This window comes from Taudactylus pleione, unplaced genomic scaffold, assembly GCF_031769625.1.
Source record: "Taudactylus pleione unplaced genomic scaffold, aTauple2 ptg000366l, whole genome shotgun sequence".
Lineage (NCBI taxonomy): Eukaryota > Metazoa > Chordata > Amphibia > Anura > Myobatrachidae > Taudactylus > Taudactylus pleione.
This window is the reverse complement of record NW_028284767.1, coordinates 5442668-5454883: the sequence shown is the minus strand read 5'-3', so window position 1 is coordinate 5454883 and position 12216 is coordinate 5442668. Positions and strand designations below refer to the sequence as shown.

General features: G+C 48.4%; 1 protein-coding gene across 2 annotated transcripts in view; it reads right to left on the bottom strand.

Annotated features, from left to right (window-relative positions):
- The window catches only part of LOC148508440 (uncharacterized), a 119133-nt gene that overhangs the window by 26827 nt on the left and 80090 nt on the right, over window positions 1–12216 (bottom strand). Inside the window, exon 1 of one of the 2 annotated variants that reach the window (XM_088444548.1) lies at window positions 2242–2445. The exons of the other annotated variant lie outside the window; for it this stretch is intronic. The gene's annotated coding sequence lies outside the window, so the exon portion shown is untranslated. Of the gene's footprint in view, window positions 1–2241; window positions 2446–12216 lie in introns of those variants that run through there. 2 annotated transcript variants of the gene reach the window in all.

Below are 12216 nucleotides of genomic sequence, written 5' to 3'. Positions count from 1 at the left end.
TTCTGTGAAAGAAGTCTCCTAAATGCCAGGGTATAACTCACAGGGACACCGCATCCGCTGTCCCTGCGAGTTCCCCGTAGTGCATAGCCTGGATATTTTTATTAAAAATTTAAATTTCTCTGGTGAGTTAGGTACATAATAAATCACAGCAGTACCGCGATTGTACATAGACCCCTAAATCAGCAGCATCTATTGATGTAAAGCTGGCCATACTTGCCTAAACAACCTTATTCGTGTTTCCTGGTGTGTGGAAGCAAATTGCTGATTGTCATTTGCTCCCATACATTACCGGATTTTCATTCCAACCAACTGGTTGGATGGTTAAGAGTAATGCTGCCCATCCAATAGGCGATTAAACCTAGCGATGGAGCGATAACTTCGGCCGTTATCGCTCCATCGCTTGGTAATTGCCCGCAAATCTGGCATTAAAAGGTTAAAAACGGCCAACGATGCGCTCGCGCGCCTGCCGGTCGTTTTTAACATCCATCATCCCCCGAACATGACGATCAACCTGACTACTGCCGTCAGGTTGTCATGTTCGGGGATGAACCCGCCACCATAAAGCAGAGTGCCAAGAGAGGGAGCGCTGTCACTCACCTGTCTAGAGGGACGCTGCTGCCTTGGAATGTCCGCTGCTGGGAGCCGCTGAGGAGGGGCTCCTGCAGCCTGCCGGAGACCAGTGCCCTGCTGACTCTGCCAGTCACCGCCGAGGATTGCTGCCTGTCACCGCCGAGGACCCGGGAGGAAGACCCCCTCCAGACTTCACCCCGCGGGAGATGACGGCGTTGTAATCGTGCCGTCGTCCCCGCATCGCCTAGTGGATGGGCACCTTAAAGAAGGTCTGGTATATAACCAGTTGAAGTGGCCTGCAGACCAAATACAGACACCCAGAACCAGGGGACTACAGGTCCCCATACACCTACCAACATTTTGTCCTATCCTGCAATCGGACACGCCGGTCGGAAATGTTGACCGGCGGCCATCGATGTTCCCCGATCTGTCGGAGGTTTGGTGAAAGTATACATGTTGAATTTCACTGATTTGCAAATCACAATCATATTTTGATCGTGATCGACAAATCAGTGAAATCTAACATTCGATTTCACCGATCCTCCAACCCGGCATCTGTGAATCGCAGCATCGCGACAATCCGTCTCTTGTAATTGGGGCCATAAAACACTCCTGTTGCAATAACTCACTATTCTTTTGCATCCTAAAAAGGTAAGTTTTATTAATATGCTGCAAGGGCAGAACCAAGAGAATAATTTTAAATCATGTATTTTAGCTTTGATACGTTGTTACAAACTGCAGAAGACACTTATTGTTTATACATGAAATGTTTCAACTACACTGATCATAGCAATAGTACAGGTGACAATTGCAAGCTACACTAAAATCATAAAATATGTATACAAGTATAGATTTTGTACTAGTTACAAATAATTTTCTTAAACAGATAATACTGCACAACTTCCTGCCACCACCCCAGCCCCTGCCTTCATGCCACCAACACAGCCACACTGGTCCCTGCATTCCTGCCACCACCCCAGCTCCTGCCACACTGGCCCCTACCTTCCTGCCACCACCCCAGCCACACTGGTCCCTGCCTTCCTGCCACCAACCCAGCCACACTGGCCCCTGCCTTCACATTGGCTGCTGCCTTCCTGCCACCACCCCAGCTACAATGGCCCCTGCTTTCATGCCACCACCCCAACCACACTGGCCCCAGCTTTCCTGCCACCAACCCAACCACACTGGTCTCTGCCACCACCCCAGCCCCACCTTCCTGCCACCACCCCAGCTACAATGGCCCCTGCTTTCATGCCACCACCCCAACCACACTGGCCCCAGCTTTCCTGCCACCACCCCAAACACATTGGCTGCTGTCTTACTGCCACACTGGCCTCTGCCTGCCTGCCTGCCACCCCAACGGACCCTACCTTCCAGCTGCCCACTTGAAGTACCCGAGCCCCTCCACCCTCTCATACAGGGACTCCTACACACGCCGCCACAATCTCAGTTAATCTCTTTTCCTATATGCACAGATCTTTCGCGACCCCCTCCCCAATCACACACAGCACCCGGCGCCTAGAGGCCCAGATTCCCTGCCGACCGTAACCACAGCAGCCCATTGTCGTCCCCTGATCCTCCCATTGGAACGGTGGGGTCTTTGTCCCCTGCCCCGCTCCCACCGCCCCTCTTGGGGTTCCCAGTCCCCGCACCATGGAGGGAGCGTGTTACCTTCCGGTGCCGCTCTGAGCACTGGGCCGAGGCCGCCTCTCTAGGCCAGTCCGCCGCTCCAAACTTTCAGCCAACTGCAGTGCACCTCGCCTGCAAGAGCTCAGCCATCTTTAGCATCTTCCCATCCCCCATAGAGGTTCATTCCAGCGGCCTTATCATCCCTTTAATTTAGGGCCCTTAAAGGGGATGGCAGAGCCTTTGTCGTCTGCAGACAGTAACTCCTCCTCACCCGATCCTTAAAGAGACAGCCCGCGCATTCCTGTATTATACAGCTAGTGACTGTGCTGCTGTGTACACTGTATTATCTACACCCTGTATATTGTGCAGCAACAACGGTGCAATCATTCATCACACACACACTGAGCGCTCTAAGCTGAGCTGTGTGTACCAATAAACACAGCATCCCTGATCCTGGTTAATGACCCTCTTTGTGACCGTACCCGCCACAACCGCTGTGCACCTACTGTGACCACCATGTGCATCCATCAAAATGTATTTCATCTAATCTATTTTGTATAGTAATGTCTGTTTAGCTAAATATAAGGATATGAGGGAAATATAAAAAATACAATTAATTCAGCTTTAAAATGTATATGACCTCTGTCAAATATCTTTTTAGGTCTTTTTTTTTTTTTTTTTTTACTTTTAGGGGCACATTTATTAACACTGTTTTGTGGGAAATTCTCCAAGAACAGCCATTTTCAAGGGATATCCACAAAAATTAAGTTGGCCTTGGAATGTAAGAAGCATACGGATGTACTAAGCTCTGGAACAGGGGCGTCTTATGCAGGTGCTAAAGTGGGCCGGAACGGGGCCGTCACTTATTTTTGAAGACGGAACCAGTTCCGCCTCCTCCGACCCATCTAACCCCGGCGCCGCAGGGAAGCTGCATTTGCCGGGCACCCGCTGGGATTTTGTTACCAACGGGCACCCGGCTCCCTCCCTGCAGCGCCAGCAACAACCGGAGGCTGGAGCTCACGCATGAGCTCCGGCTCCCGCTGGGTGCAGTGCACTATGGGAGAGACATCATGATGTCTCTCCCATAGTTCAGAGGAGCAGCCCGGCGGACTAGGCGACGGCAGTGGACGCGGGAGCGGGACTTAAGGTAAATATTAGGTTTTATTTGTTTTGTATCGGCTTCACAATACGGGGCTGGGGGGCATTACTTAGGGGGTACAACTACAGGGGGCTTTTCTCAGGGGGCACAACTACAGAGTGCATTACTTAGGGGGGCACTACAACTGGGGGCATTACTTAGGGAGCACTACTGCAGGGGGCATTACTACAAGGGGCACCACTCCTGGGGGCACTACCACTACTGTGGGCTCTGCATAAAGGGCACCACTACTGGAGGCACTGAATAAGGGTTACTGCATAAGGGGCACCACTACTGAGGACATTGCATAAAGGGCACTATCACTACTGGGACCACTGCAAAAGGGGCACTATCACTACTGGGACCAATGCATAAGGGGCACCACTACTGTGGGCACTGCATCAAGGGCACCACTACAATGGGCATTGTATTTGCATAAAGGGCACTACTACTGTGGGCATTGTGTATAAGGGGCACAAATGTGGGCATGGTGTAAAAAGGGCACTGCTGTGTGTCATACATGAATAAGGGCCACTACTAAGTGGTGTAATGTGAATCGGGTGAATCAAGATTGTGCTGAGTGTTGTAATTTGAATTGGGAATATAATTGGGTACCACGCCCATTTATTTTGTGAAAACGCCTCTTTCTTTTGAGAGCCACACCCTTTGCCACGCGCCGTAGGCGCGCATTTTAATTTTTTTGGGAGGAGGGTAAGTTCCCCCACTTCTCTAGGACCACTTTAAGCACTGGTCTTAAGAGAGGAGGGTGCCCGTGTGCACTCCCCGTGCAGGGGCCCCTCCTCTCTCCCCAGTGGCCAGCAGCCGACTGACACGGCTGGCCAGCCACCAGAGCATTAGTAGACTCCGGAGTCTACTGCGCAGAACGGATAGATGGCCGCGGCGGCCATTTTCCGGAGTTTTGTGCATGCGCAGTAGACTCTAGTGTCAGGAGTCTACTGCGCATGCGCAGAACACCGGCAAAATGGATGCGGCGGCCATTTATCCGGCGTTCTGAGCAGTGCAGACACCCGACACGGGACCATGGACAGGTAAGTTTAAAATAATATGGGTGCAGGGTGTGTGGTGTGGGGCTCCCTGGACCCATGTGCCCCGCACACACTGCACCCATTATAGACACACCCCTGCTCTGGAAAGTGATAAATTGGAGAGTGGTAAACTGCCAGCCACTCAGCTCTTAACTGTTATGTCACAGGTTGTGTTTGAAAAATGACAGGAGCTGATTGGTTGGCAATTTATCACTCTCCAATTGATCACTTTCCAGGGCTTAGTACATCTCCCCCTAGTCCCAACTTTTTAGCTTCAGGATGCGGGTAGGATGTAGTAGGGATGGGAATCATTTGATGTTTCATCGGAAACATCGGGCAGATGGTTCCCATGTTCAACCCGGCAATGTATAGGATCCAATGTTTCATCGCCATCGCAAGATTTCTCTCCCAATGTTTTTCCCTGCTTTTCCAATTATTTTTTTTATTTATTTTTTTGTGTGACACTGGGCCTGATTCAGACCCGCTCGCAAGCGGATAGATTGTTAGGCAGTGCGTGCGCGAGTGAGAAATCACTCGCTCCGGCGCTCGCATCCAAAAGGGGCAGCTGTCGATGTTGATCGACAACTTGCCCGTTTGGTAGGCAGGTCGGGGGGGTGGCTTGCCAAACGGAGGCGTTCCCGAAGGAAAGCCTGCCGTTTGGGCACGGCCCCACTGACATCACGAGTGATGTCAGTGGTGAGTTTCCTGCTCTATTAGAGCCAGAAGCTCACTGGGGCTTGCGGGAACGAGACCCTACCACAAGGGTCTCGTCGCAAGCTCGATGGTCGCGACCATCACCTGGCCGCTCGCAAAAGCTGTGGGTGGTCACAGCTATGCGAGCGGCCAGGAGGCCGAATTTAAAAAAACATGCGGCCGCCCTGATTCAGAGCGAGCGCACCCTTTTTGCGTGCAGCTCTGAATCAGGCCCACTGTGTGGTGCCTTGGGCTATCAGCTGGCTCTCTCCTGGTTTTATATTCAATGACAACTTAAGAAGAGAGTACAAAACACTGAATGGGCTACTACCAGGGGCGTTTCTAGAGAGGAGGGGGCCCGTGTGCAATCTCGAACACGGGCCCCCTCCTATCCGCCTGGCAGCGCACTGACCATGTGTGCATGGCCAGCGCCGGAGTTATAGACTCTGGGCACTAGAGTATGTCCAGAGTCTATAATGAATGCACAGGTCACCGGGAAAATGGCAGCGGCGGCCATTTTCATTGTACTGCACATACGCAAAGGACGGGAAAATGGCTGCCGCGGCCATTTTCCAGTCGTTTTACAGCGCCGGACCCCCGCGCCGACGTCGGACTCCGGAGAGTTAAGTAATATTGTGGGTGCATGGTGTGCAGTGCGGTGCCCCCCTGGACCCAGGGGCCCGTGTTCCCTGCACCCATTATAGATACACCTCTGGCTACTACTGCTACATGCATTCTGCTGCTGGAGGTGGTGGCTGAGTGAAAGACACTCTGGACAGCCAATCAGCTGCAGCACATAGGACAGTCCCACCCCTGGCTCATTGGTGCTGCTCTCAGTGAACACTGGTTGGCTGCTGGGGTGCCTGGCTGCTGCAGCTATTGGTAACAGTCAGTCTCACAGTATCACTATCAGGCTCTCACTGCATGTGAACTGTATGACAGACCCAGCGGTGCCTAAGTGTCTAGAACAGTGATTCCAAACCTCGGTCCTCAAGGCACACTAACAGTCCTGGTTTTAGTTATATCCATGATTGTGCACAGATGGTTAAATCAAAATAACTGAGGTACTAATTAAGTCACTTGTGCTCAAGTATGGCTATCCCTAAAACCTGGACTGTTAGCGTGCTTTGAGGACCGTGGTTGGGAACCCCTGGTCTAGAGTGACAGCATTGGTGAGGAGCTGAGAGAAAAAGTGTGAGAGATGATATAGACAGGTTGGGTATAATATCCCATCTGTCGGGATGCCGCTAGTCAGAATACCGACAGCCAGAAGCCCGACACCCATAGGACTCAATGGTGAGTAGTTTTCTAACCCCTAACTTTAGCCACCCTTCCCGATGCCTAACCCTCCCCCCAAGTGCCTAAACTTAACCTCCCCGCACCATAAACCTAACACCCCCTCCCCGGGGCCTACACCTATCCTCCCCCCCCTAGTGGCGAAACCTAACCCTCCCCACACCCTAATCCTAACCCTCCCTCCCTGATTCCTAACCTTAACCCTTCCCCCCCCTAATGCCTAACCCCGCTAGATAACGCTTCCCTCCCCCTGCACCCTGATACCTTTGGGATGCTAACGATCGGGATACTGGTGCCGGCATTTTGGCACCAATATTAAGACCGTCGGCATCCCGAATGCCAGGATGCCGACTACATCCCGATATAGACAGAGACTTAAGCCGAGAGTGGAGAAGAGACAGAGAGAAAAAAAATGAAAGCGGAAACTCAGGCTGAAAGAGTAAAGTCTGGAAGAATGGACAACAAAAGAAATGAAATTGAGAAAGAGAAGATTGAGACTGTCAAGGTACGTATCCACTAGCAGATTGTAATCGTACAGTCGTTCCTCTTCCCCTGTAGTGCCTACACTGAACGATGTGTAGGCACCCTCCCGCATCCGTGAACATTGTCAATCTGTCGTCATCGGCAGATTGAACAGCAGATTCAGGCGATGATTGATGTCGGAAACGACCAGCAGGAGCGCGCATCGCTGGTTGTTTCCAACATTTTCATGCCTGATTTGTGCACGATTAATGAGCGATTGAACGATAATGATATCGCTATCGTTCAATCGCTCATTTAATCGCCTAGTGGATACCTGCCTTTAGACACCTTCAATAACAAGTTTGATTTACCACAAAACATGTTTTACTTTACTTCTAAAACTGCAGACATCCTTATAATATTTGCACCATTTGTGTGTATATACACTACCATTCAAAAGTTTGGGATCACCCAGATAATTTCGTGTTTTACATCAAAACTGACTTTTATTTATCAAATGAGTTGCAAAATGAATAAAACATATAGTCAAGACATTGGCAAGGTTAGAAATAATGATTTTTATTTGAAATAATAATTTTGTCCTTCAAACTTTGCTTTTGTCAAAGAATGCTCCTTTTGCAGCAATTACAGAATTGCAGACCTTTGGCATTCTAGCTGTTAATTTGTTGAGGTAATCTGAAAAAAATTTTACTCCACGCTTCCAGAAGCACCTCCCAGAAGTTGGATTGGCTTGATGGGCACTTCTTGCGTACCATACTGTCAAGCTGCTCCCACAACAGCTCAATGGGATTGAGATCTGGTGACTGTGCTGGCCACTCCATTACAGACAGAATACCAGCTGCCTGTTTCTTTCCTCAATAGTTCTTGCATAATTTGGAGGTGTGCTTTGGGTCCCATGTCCTGTTGGAGGAGGAAATTGGCTCCAATCAAGCGCTGTCCACAGGGTATGGCATGGCGTTGCAAAATGGAGTGATAGCCTTCCTTATTCAAAATCCTTTTACCTTGTACAAATCTCCCACTTTACCAGCACCAAAGCAGCCCCAGACCATCACATTACCTCCACCATGCTTGACAGATGGCGCCAGGCACTCTTCCAGCATCTTTTCATTTGTTCTGCATCTCACAAATGTTCTTGTGTGTGATCCAAACACCTCAAACTTCGATTCGTCTGTCCATAACACTTTTTTCCAATCTTCCTCTGTCCAGTGTCTGTGTTCTTTTGCTCATATTAATCTTTTCCTTTTATTGGCCAGTCTGAGATATGGCTTTTTCTTTGCCACTTTGCCTAGAAGGCAAGCATCCCAGAGTTGCCTCTTCACTGTAGACCTTGACACTTGCGTTTTGCGGGTACCATTTAATGAAGCTGCCAGTTGAGGACTTGTGAGGCGTCTATTTCTCGAACTAGAGATTCTAATGTACTTGTCTTCTTGCACAGTTCTGCACTGGGGCTTCCCACTTCTCTTTCTACTCTGGTTAGAGCCTGTTTGTGCTATTCTCTGAAGGGAGTAGTACACACCGTTGTAGGAAATGTTCAGTTTCTTGGCAATTTCTTGCATGGAATAGCCTTAATTTCACAATAGACTGTTGAGTTTCACATGAAAGTTCTCTATTTCTGGCCATATGGAGTGTATAATCGAACACACAAATGTGATGCTCCAGATACTCAACTAACTCAAAGGAAGGCCAGTTTTATAGCTTATCTAACGAGCAAACCCGTTTTTAGCTGTGCTAACATAATTGCACAAGGGTATTCTAATCATCCATTAGTCTTCTAACGCGCTTAGCAAACACAATGTCTCATTAGAACACTGGAGTGATGGTTGCTGGAAATGGGCCTCTATACACCTATGTAGATATTCCTTTAAAAACCAGACATTTGCAGTTAGTATAGTTACTTACACTCTATACATTGTTAATGTGGTATTTCTGATTAATTTAATGTCATCTTCACTGAAAAAAACAGTGCTTTTCTTTCAAAAATAAGTAAATTTCCAAGTGACCACAAACTTTTGAACAGTAGTGTATGTATATATACATACATACACACATACACTGTTTGCCAGAAGATAGAATATAACACTTTCAAAATATATCTATTATATGTTTAAAGTATAGAGTTTGCTTAAAAAAACATCAAACATCGGTAAACATCGGTTCCAGAGAACCAATGTTTATATCTAAATGTTTTGTATTCAATGTTAAAAACATCAGTACTTCCAATGTTTTCTTTCGATGTCCCATCCGGATGGCCATCGACGGATAAGAGCAAATGGCTTCTTAGTCATCGATGAACAAGTGGGAGCCAATGTTTTTTTTCTCAGGACGGGACAGAGCTTAGCCCCGGTGACCACTAAGCCTTACACCTGTTTTTGATTGGCTCACGGCCCGCTGTTCTCCCCTGCAGCAGTGGCCATTGAGGGGGCAAATCATCGATGTTAACCACAGATGGCCACCCCACCGATGACCATTTCTAGATAATAATAATTTTAATTTATATAGCGCTTTTCTCCTAAAGGACTGAAAGTGCTTTACATTTGCCATTACAGTACAAAATAAGCTTAAACAAGGGACAATTAGTGAAATGCTTGGGTGAAGAGGTAAGTCTTGAATCTATTTTTGAAGGATTCTAGAGTGGAGGTCTCTCGAACTGTGCGGTTAAGTGAGTTCCACAACGTTGGAGTCGCAAAACTGAAAGCTCAACCCCAAGACGAATTCCGGGAGATTCTAGGTACTGTTAATAGTCTTTTGTCAATTGATCGCAGTAATCGAGTGGGACAGTAAGGAATCGGAAGCTGCTCCGGGTACCTTGGGCTATGGTCATGTAGGGCTTTGTAAGTTAGTAAGCCAATCTTGAAAACAGTTTGCCAACTGACAGGCAGCCAGTGAAGGGAGTCGAGAATGGGTGTTATGTGGCTGGAACGGGGCTGGTTGGTTAATAGCCTGGCAGCTGCGTTTTGTACCATCTGCAAGTGGTGTAATTCTTTTGCTGGGAGTCCAAGGTAGAGGGCATTGCAGTAGTCTAGGTGTGATGATATAAATGCATGTATGACTTTAGGCAGATCTTCTGAGGAAATTAAGTGCTTGATTCTGGCTATGTTCCTCAGATGAAAGAATGAGGATTTGATTGTGGATGATACCTGATGTTTAAGTGTCAAGCCACTATCCAGGACAACACCAAGATTACGCACATGTTCAGTGTTTTGTAATTCTGATCCCCCAAGCGTAAGTCCTGTTGGTTGGCTATGCTGTAGCCTTGTCCTGTGACCTATCATAAGGACCTCTGTTTTATCAGGGTTCATTCGCAGCCAACTGGCACTCATCCACTCCTGAAGCTCTACTAGGCAGCCATTTAGGGTTGTTATGGGGTCCTTTGTACCTAGAGCAAAGGACAGGTACAGTTGTGTGTCATCTGCATAGCAGTGGTAGACCAGGTCATGACATCTGATTATTTCACCCAATGGTAGAATGTATACTGCAAAAAGCATGGGAGATAGTATAGAACCCTCTGGGACACCGCATGGAAGTGGCACTGGTGATGAAGAGTTTACTCCAGAAGAAACTCTCTGTGATCTGCCAGTGAGAAATGATTTGAACCAGCTAAGGACTGTGCCATCCAGTCCACAGAAATATTTCAGGCGCTCAATTAGAATCCTGTGGTTCACAGTACCATATGCTGGCGGCTGAATAGCCACCGGCTGAAATTCCGACACTGGAAGCCTGCATGGTGCAGAATCTTGACAGCGGAAGGTAAGTACCTTAATCTCCCCCCCTTCCCACCCCTAACCCTCCCTTGGTAGTGCCTAAAACTGGGTACACATGGGACGATCTGTTCAGCGAACGAGATCGCTGAACGATCTCCCTTGAAATTCCTGGTGTGATGGATTAACGATATTGTTCATCCACACACCAAAGATATCACCAACAATGAACGAGCAACGATCGCAAACCCCTATGGAAAATGAACAGTATCGTCCAGATTGGCCTGAATGCATGCCCGATGGACGATATCGTTATCGTCCAGCGGGAGCATGCATCGTTGGTCGTTCATTGCATACACACAGAACGATATGAACAATATATCGTTGAACGTTAGCGTTCATATCGTTACGATATATCATTCCGTGTGTACGCACCTTAACCCTAACCCCCCCCCTTCCCGCACCCTAAACCTAACCCTCCCGGGGGATGCCTGCCCCTAACCTCCACCCAGTGGTGCCTAACCCCAACCCCTTCCCCTAGCCTAACCCTCCCAGGGGTGTGTCTAACCCTAATCTCCCCCCCCCCGTGGTGGCTAAACCTGACCCCCCCCTTCCCCGGGGACAGAGGAGTTACTTACCTGTCTGGACGATCTGGATTCCAGTGGTTCGAGAAGACGACATCTGTATCCTGTTCTCCTTTGGGATATTGGCTTCGGCATATTGCCGGGCGCCGGTATATTGACGGCCAGGGCCAGGCTCCCATCCGCCAGCAATATGACTGCATCCCATTTAAAGCATAGTATCACGGTTCCACAATAAAAAGCACCGGTGAGTTCACTGGGATTTGAACCTTTGTGCGCTGTAAACCCATGTTCTTTGTTGTTGAGCCACAGGGGTGGTTGTTTGTTTAGACCACAGGTTATCAAACTCGGTCCTCAGGTCCCCAAACAGTGCATGTTTTCCAGGTCTACTTACAGAATCACAAGTGAAATAATTAGCTCCACCTGTGGATCTTTTAAAATGTGTCAGTAATGACTACACCTGTGCAGCTGCTAGGTGACCTGGAAAATGTGAACTGTGTGGGGTCCTGAGGACAGAGTTTGAGAACCACTAGTTTAGACGCCTGTTTTGGACATGCTTGAACTATCTGAGCTGTCCTTGTTCTCTAACCACTTCCTGGCCACAGCTAATCTCCTGCAGGCTGTGGGAATATAATGCAGGAAGTTGAGCCATTCGGTGTTAGTGATACTGTCTTGTTCTTTGAATTGTGCCTAAGCCTGCTCTTACTCTGCCTGATTCCTTGTTACCTGTCCAGGATGAATTCTTGACTACTCTGACCTATCCAACACTGACCTCAGCTTGATTTCTGGACTCTTTATATCTGCCTGCCTAACACACAAGATTGTTTCTTCTAATCACTGCCATCTCCAAACCAAGACCTTGGACCATTCCTGCCTGATGCCTGCTCACACACTGCTGCCGTGACCTTGTTACTATCTGTTATCTCCACAGAGTTCTGATGTCTCACTCAACTTTACCAGTCATGTCCAGTATTTACCCAGGAAGAGGGTGTTGCAACCTGCATAGGGTATCAATAAAGTCCATAGTCCCTTCGGGTGCTTATGACTACTATTAATATCCCTAAATCGCTAGAGAGAAATAA